This window comes from Hibiscus syriacus, unplaced genomic scaffold (genome assembly GCF_006381635.1).
Source record: "Hibiscus syriacus cultivar Baekdansim isolate YM2019G1 unplaced genomic scaffold, ASM638163v2 tig00110622_pilon, whole genome shotgun sequence".
NCBI classification, from domain to species: Eukaryota; Viridiplantae; Streptophyta; class Magnoliopsida; order Malvales; family Malvaceae; genus Hibiscus; species Hibiscus syriacus.
In genome coordinates, this window is record NW_024062803.1 from 438,119 (window position 1) to 447,012 (window position 8,894).

The window sequence follows — 8,894 nt, forward strand, 5'->3', positions numbered from 1 at the left end:
ACTAATATACATGGGCCTAACTGAAAATGTTAAAAGTTTACACATAAAATACACATAATATAACGTTTGCATTTAAAAATCACCTAAGTTAATAGTCCCAAAAGGTGAAGCCGGTTGTGATTGAGATTTTGATTTTGATTGCGATTTTGATTGCCTTTTGCTTGACACCATATGAGCTTTGGATTTTGATGATGATCCATATTTTGGTAGAGGAAAAGATGATTGTGATGGCACTGGTGATCCACATGTCAACCTTGTATGACCACTTTCTTTGCACTGACTACATATCGATCTCTTATTCTCTTCACCCTTAGACGGTATACGATCGTGACTTTTTGGTCGGCCAGGTAGCCTTCTGTCCATGGCTGGTGGCAAAACTGTTTGTAAGTTATCTGGTATGTCCTACTCAGAAGGATGTGGAATAGGGTAGATAATCTTGGTTTAGATGAAGAGCAACTTTTATAACATGGCCACACGGATAACCAGATGTTTGCCATTTCATACAACTACACGTCTTTGCATTTAGATCGACAAGCCCATTTAAGTTATTATCCAGTACTTCAAACAAAGTGTTTGAACATGGTTCAACTCTCCATGACGTTGACTTCACAACACGTTTCGTTATCTTTTTTTCAGTCCATGGTGTAACATGATGTTCCAATGTTCCTGTAAATTTAAATAAATAATACTTAGTAAATTATATGATAAGTTACGAATTTAAAGAAATAATACCTTCCTGGTTTCTTTTCTTGTAGTACCACTATTGAATAGAGGCTCAAAAAAACTCCATTAACATAGTAATGGGTAATTTCCGGGAATGACGACTTAGAGCGTTGATTGATTCTGCACTATTAGACGTCATGAAATCATATCTTGCTCCAAGTTGGTGTACTCTTGACCATCTTTCAAACCCGACATCTTCTAGTGTTTGAGCACACTGAGGCAAAACACGTCTTAAACAATTTATATGCTTATTAAAATCCACTTCCCGATAAGCTTTTACAGCCTTCTAGTATGTCAATTTGTGATTTTTTATACCAGCAGACCTTGATTTTAGATTTCTATATAAATGAACACCACAAAGTCATGAAAAGCATCTGGGAAACACCTTCTAATAGCGTTGTCAATTGAGTTTGCCCTATCGGATATGATTGTCAGATTGCTAATAGGACCTATGCAATCCCTAAGATGCCCCATAAACCATGTCCATGAATCAGAGGTTTCAGATTTGCCAACCCCGTAAGCTATTGGTAGTATCCCATTGTTAGCATCCATGGCTACTGCTAATAAGTTTACTCCAAGGTATCGACCTTTTAAATGTGCTCCGTCAACTATAATAACTGGGCGCATGCAAGTAATAAACGAATGAATCTACAAAATCATATACACAAGAAATATAATCATTTAAATGTGAAATGCATGTAACTAACAAAAATGAGTCAACAAAATTATATTGATTTACTAACCGCATCACCAATGGCGATAAACAGCAACTCAAAGCGTCCATCTCTATCTGTTTTGATATGAGTTACCGACCCAGGATTTTTCAGCTTTAAATTGTGACAATAAGCCGACAGTTGGGCAAACGATGCTTCTGGCGACCCCCTCAACAATTCTAAGGCATAACATTTGGCTCTCCAAGCTTGAGAATATGAGATACTAATCTTGAACCGAACATTCATGTCAGTCATAATTTCATGTCCCCGATATACCCTGCCATTCAAAAACATTAACTCAGCCAGAAAACCACCCAACACCTTTTTGTTTGTCTGTCTATGGTGAGGAAAAACTTGGGTTCTTGAACATGTATGTTTATCAATAAAAGTCCTAACTTGAAACATTTCGCAATCTTTTATCATCTTTGCAATCATACGCCACGTACAATTTTTGTCAATCATACACCTTATTTCGAAACGATCTTTGCTTGATTTGTTAACTTTTAGTTGATAGCCATCTTCCACACATTTCGTATACAAATCTATCTTCAAGTCTTCCTTTGTATCAAAACAATCATCTTTCTTGATACGAATAATTTTTGTGTAACAATCAACTGTTATTTTTACCAACTCTTCTTCCGGTATCTGAAGTAATTCTGGCATATTCCAGTTATACTCATGTGGCATTTTCTTCGGGGATTTCTTCTTCTTCTTTTTCTTCTTCAGGGTTATATAAATTACATAATGGATGTTCAGCATGTTCATTCACAGTCGTAACTTCCTCCTCATTATCATCAACAATATCTTCCTCGACAGTGGCTGTTTCATCATCAAAATTTGGGTATTGACCAATATCAAAATCATTACACGTAGGGTTTGTTTCTTCTTCTGATACATCATCAAAATCTGAGTATTGACCAAGATCAAAGTCCGGGTATTGACCAAGATCAAATTTCGAATACCGACTAGTACTCACAATTTTTTCTGTTGGCTCATCATCGTTTAACTGGTTAATACGAAAACCGGAATTTGGTGCTGAAAGTTTATTGGGATTTGGATTAGGGAAAGGTTGTGGGTTTTGAGATTGTGTTTGGTATTGGAAATGTGGTGAAACAAAATTTGCTTGGTGATGAAATTGTGGTGGAACCATTAAATTTTGAGCACCATAAACTGGGGTTGAAAAACTTAGTTGATTACTACCCGCTATTGACCCAACTTCACTACTTCTAGGTTCAACAACATACAATGTAACATCATCTTGTGAACACTAATGTAAGCAATGAATCGTTCAACATCTTCATTGTCGGTTAACAAATAAACTTTACCTTTTCTCTGATAAGATAGCCTAAATCCACTTAAGGGCTCTAAATTCAATTTATTTGCAACACGTAACATTAGAGTTTCATAAGTTAACTTTTTTAATGACAGTTTTAGTTGAAGATTCATGGGTAAAGGCATATATTGTAAAACACCATGAACATTCTCCCATGACCCTCCAAAACACAAATCTATCCAAATATGATCAACATTAGATGATTTCATTATTGTAAATTAATTTACTAAACAAACGAGCTGCGAAACTAAAACCTGTTGCCTAATGGGGAAGGATGTCATTGGATATAGGAACGGATGTCGTCGGAGAGAGTGATAGATGGAGATGGAATGTGTTGCGATTTAGGGATTTAGGTTATGAGTTGATGCTGCTGCGTAGTAGTTATATACCCATTTGTGTTGCGAAACTAAAACCTGTTGCGAATTTGAAATTTAGTGATGCGTTAGTCAAAATCGCATTGCGATCACGTATTATCGCGTTGCGATAGTCAGAATCTCGTTGCGATAGTCCGAATCGCGTTGTGATAGTCAGAATCGCGTTGTGATCACGTGTTATCGCGTTGCGATTTACATATTCGCATTGCGATTATCTAAAATCACAACGCGGATTTCAAAAATCGCAATGCGATGATCAAAATCGCGTTGCGAATCTGGAAACTTAATTGCGATAATGGAGATTGCGTTGCGATTTTGTTGGTCATTTTGGCAAATCATAAAAAAGTTGGTTAAAATCGTATATTAAAAGAAATTTTCGATCACTGAGGTTATTTTCTCAACACATAAACCATTTCTATGTATATTATGTTGTCATGTTCTCAAATTGTGTAGTCAAATAGTAAAATTTCAAACTTCTTTTAATAGTTTAGAATAAAAATAATATATTTATATTTTTTTGTTGCTTTTCCAGTTCGAAGGTTTCACCTTAATTAATTTTATAATTTTTTAACTATTAATATTGTGTGTGTATATATATAGGGTTAGGATCCAGTTACACAATTTAAAATTCTTTAGTTTTACACAGATTTAGGACCGTTGGATGATTGAAAATAGATGGCTGAGATTGACTCCTTATTTTTTCCTAGTGAATATCTTCTCATTTCCTACTGTTAATCTCATTCATCTATTTTCACTCATCGAACGTATCTGTGTAAAATAAAAGAGTTTTATATTGTGTAACTGGATCTTATCCCATATATATATATATAAACATAATTGTTAGAGTATAAATCTTTTTTAAAAAAATAGTATCTTTTATTCGTCATTGAGACCACTCAATACATTTAGTTCTGACATTTATGAACTCGGTTTTACTAAAAAAATATATTATCCTTATAGTATAGAAGGAACATCCAAAATATATGTAACCGTGAATATAATAAAACATATAAGGTGTTTTCTTTTGTTAAGATAGTCAAGTAATTAATTTCAAATATATATATATATATATATATATATAATTACATTTAAAATTAAGGATTTAAAGCCTTAAGATTGTTAATAATCCTGAAATTTAAATTACAGTAGTAAAGTGAGTATAAAAGAAATTAACATATCTCTCTTGGTTTTCTCATTTATTTTGTTATCATTCGACAAACACTTTCAATTCATTTATTTGTTGTCTTTTTTCCTTTAACTACCTTAGATTTCTTTTTCGAGGATTAATTTATGTGATTAGTTTATAATTTTCTCCGGCCGACAAAAATCATCGAAAGGACAAGTGTAGAGTTTTTATTTTTTATTTTTCCTCATTCCCTTTTCAGTTTCTTTTATTTATTGTTTATAAACACGCTTACAAGTACCTTATAAAATAGCTGACAGTTTTACATTTATTTTCTTATCTAAAGTTTGAATATGTCTAACCTCGATCATAAATAATCCTACATCCACAATCTATTTTTATATGTACACATTCTTAACTAATGTCATGTACGCTGTATTTAATTAATTTAACATGATTTGATTTAAATTTTAAGATATATCATATGATAAATATGATCTATTGTATTTGTGTTCTGAATATGAACATGAGAATAATTTATTATTTTTTAATGATTTAATATAATTAATTTTATGAATTCATCTATAAAAATGATGTGACATGTGATATGTTATTTAAAATTGACTTTGAGGGATGTGATACATGTCACGTCACTTAACGTGATGATATTATATGTAATAATTCACTTAAGATAATGATGTAATATGCACTACATAACTTATAATGATAAGATAACATATATTACGTCACTTAAGATGATGATATGATATATATATATATATATATATATCGTATCATCTAGAATGATGATGTGACATGTGATATATCACTCAAAGTTATAATACCCACAACCCGTACCCGACCCGGATATGAGTCCGAGATGTCACATTGACTTTTCAAACAATTACTTTTACAAAAGAATGAAGAATTTCAAATTAATTAAAATAATTGGTTTACAAAACATACCAGAGCGTATACTATTCAAATCTCTTAATTACATGCCAACTATATTCATTAAAACAAAATACATACTAATCATTTCTTTTTTGATCTGATCTTCGGAAATGAGAGGCTGACATGTCTTGCTCATATTTACTTCTTAATCTTCTCGGAACCTACGTATGAAACATTCACACGCTAAGTATATGACTTAGTGAGACATATAACACGTATAATCAAAACTCTAGATATTTAACTATGCATGAACATTTCACATTTCAAATATTAACATCATATAATAATTCATATTGCAACTATATATATGCACATATATCAACACTGTCCTAATCACATCATTGTCATTATCATTAATCCCTTTAAAACATATAATCTTGTATTTAAACTTTGGTAACACTTCATACCACACATATCACAAACAAAGCACATAGTATCATACAAGGTTTATTTATATCATCTCTTTTTTTATTAGTCCATGTATATATATGAGAACTAAAGATATACGAGTACATTGAGGTTGTGCACCTATGTTGTCACCACAGCTCGTATAATTATATTGATGGCATATGAAATTTGTCCCGATGGACCACTATGTCCCGAAGGACCACTCCTTAAGAACCATATACATATTCCAATTGATCAAATAAGTGTACCAAAGTACCGCATATATGTTCCAAAGGATTACATATATGTCCCGAAGGACCACGTAGAACCCTCAACTCTTGGTATACCAACTATACCTCTAGCTCTCATGACACATAACATGGGCATTATCATTTATATCATTTCACATATTCACATATGGTCACGTAGTTCACTTTCACATAATACATTTTCATATAATTCACATATCACATATCTCATGTCATATTCTCATATGGTCACATAGCTCATATCACTTAATCTCTTATGTTCACATATCACATGTTCATATCATTCCTTATGTCCATATCATATAACTTATATAATCACATAGATCAATTATATTGGTTCATATGGCTTATCACACTAGCATATATTCATACAAATCATGTAACACATGCAATAACATATAAACACATATACTCATATCAAACATATGCTTACATTCATGAATTTATGTCTTCTACTATAAGAAATAGACTCATCGCAAGTCCTATTTCCATTAACCATCATACATCACTAGTATGCACTTACCTGGCCTCACTAGTCAATATTGATCCCTTATCTCTTCTCGATGACTATTACTTGTTAACTTGCCCGGACTTTATTCTCGATCGATATCTACACAATCATACACTCTATATACATATATGCATTCTAAATATCATAATTCGATCCTTATTTTCTTAGACCAAAAGAAAGGCTTAATTCCATTTTCTACTTGGAGTAGTATTGGTACCCCTTGTAGGGTATCAATACTTCCCTGGCTATGGTATCGATACCAAGCCTGGGTATCGATACTCTTTTTGCATTCAAAATCCTTGTTTCAACAATGGATACCGATACTGACCTTATGGTATAAGTACTTTTGATATTGATACTACCCTCTAGGTATCGATACCCCATGAATACCTTTGTCATATTCAAGCTTATAGTATCAATATTGTTTAACCAGTATCGATACCCCTATACCAATTATCACTCTTTTACTCTTGAAGTATCGGTATTGGATGAAGCAGTACCGATACTCATAGCCCAGAATTCACTTTTCTTACCCGAAAATCTTACCAAACGTACTTAATTCTTATACCATAACCTCCTTTTAGTCCTTTAAGCTTAACTACACTTATTCAAATCTTATATCCAAATAACCCATCATCATCTTTAATAACTCAACTTAATTCTTGAAACCAAGAATCTTACAAAATTTCCAACATGTTTGTAATTCATTTCTATTACTTCTATCTTCTTAATTATACCTTTGACAAGTCAAATGTGACTTCTAAATCCATTTAATCCTTCTTTTTCAATAATTCACTTAAAAACTCATTTTACTTAATCTCTCATAACTTGAAATTCTTTTAGTATTAAGCCATTCTAAGCTTCCCTTAAGCTTACTCAACATCCCAAGAATAAAACCAACTCAAAACTTGCAAGAATTAGCCAACTGAAAGCATTCTCACCTTAGCTATGGAGACACGGGAAGAGAATGAGAAGAAGCTTGCATTCTCCAAACTTTTCCTTTTTCATTTCCCATTTCCACATGTTATATCCCTTAAAAAGAGAATAATAAAAATCTTCTCTTAGAAAAGAACATAATACCCTTATTACTTTCAAACTTTACTATTAAATCCAACATCTAAATTTCTGAACTTTTTAATTTTTCAAAATTGAACACAAAGTTTTCAAAACTTCCATTTTAGTCACTAGTCTTGATTTTAGGATGTTACAAAAATGATGATATTATATATGTTATGTCATCGAAAATGATGACGTAACACTTGTCATATTATTTTGGTTGATGATGTGGTATGTGATACGTCAATAATTTAGTACATAAAAATGTGATGTCAATAATATAAGTTGTTCGTTAGTGAATTAATGGTTTTCATCTAACAATAGTCATTTTGATTGAAAATCGGAATGTAAGAGAATATAATAATTCAAAAAAAGGAATTAAAGTAACTATATTAATAAACATTGGATGCTATTTTGGCATTATACGAATTATATATTAGCTATATAATCCAAAAGATGTTATCTTGGTTAAATTTAAAAGTAATATTATATTAAATTTGAAAATATTATTTTATGTATATCAAATAATCATTGAATATGAACACATCAAGTGATCTCGGTGATAAAAGGAAAAATTGTTCTTCCTAGAGGTTCTGGGTTTGAGGAGCTACGTCCATAAGGTGTGTTTAATTTGTCAATTGATTTAGAAAATTCTAAATAAATACTACCTTGTAATCGCCCCAGACTATTCAAAGAAAATAATAATCATATGTATATATATAATTTACGTTTTATCTTTATTATTAATATATTAAATTTAAAAGGTCTACTCCTTATTTTAAATTTAAAAATACTCCAATATTAAGTTTTAAAATATTATTTCATACATTTAAAACGATTTTGAAATTTACTATATAAATACATGAGGTTATTCTAAGAATGTTGCATATAGAATTTTTCGAACACCATAATAGATTTATATCATAAATAAGTATTTAAAATATGTTTTTTAAAATGTTTAAAATATTTTTTTTATCAAAATAAATATCTAAAGATTTTTTTTTATTAAAATGTGTACTTAAAATATTTTTTTAATCTTAATCAAAATAAACACTTAAAACATTTTAAAATAATGATAAAGAAAATATGTTGATTAACATTTATTTATTTATAAATAAATGACAAGAGTAATTGCAATTAATAATAATTTTAAGAGGACAAAAGACAATATAACATTTTTTGTTATCTAAATTTGTTTTGCTATAATTATTATTTAATTAATTGATCCATTAATTTTAAATAAGATGTTATACAAATTTATTATGAAATAACTCTTTTAGCATAACTTGTTTTTATTTATTATTCAAGATTTAAATCTTAAATAATATTGAAATTATATAATATTTTATATCATTAAATCAACCGATAATTAATTAAAATAATACTAACTTTGCTGCAGGGTAGTTGAAAACTTTTTGGACGACGAATGAGTGGCTAGCTTTATGAGAAAC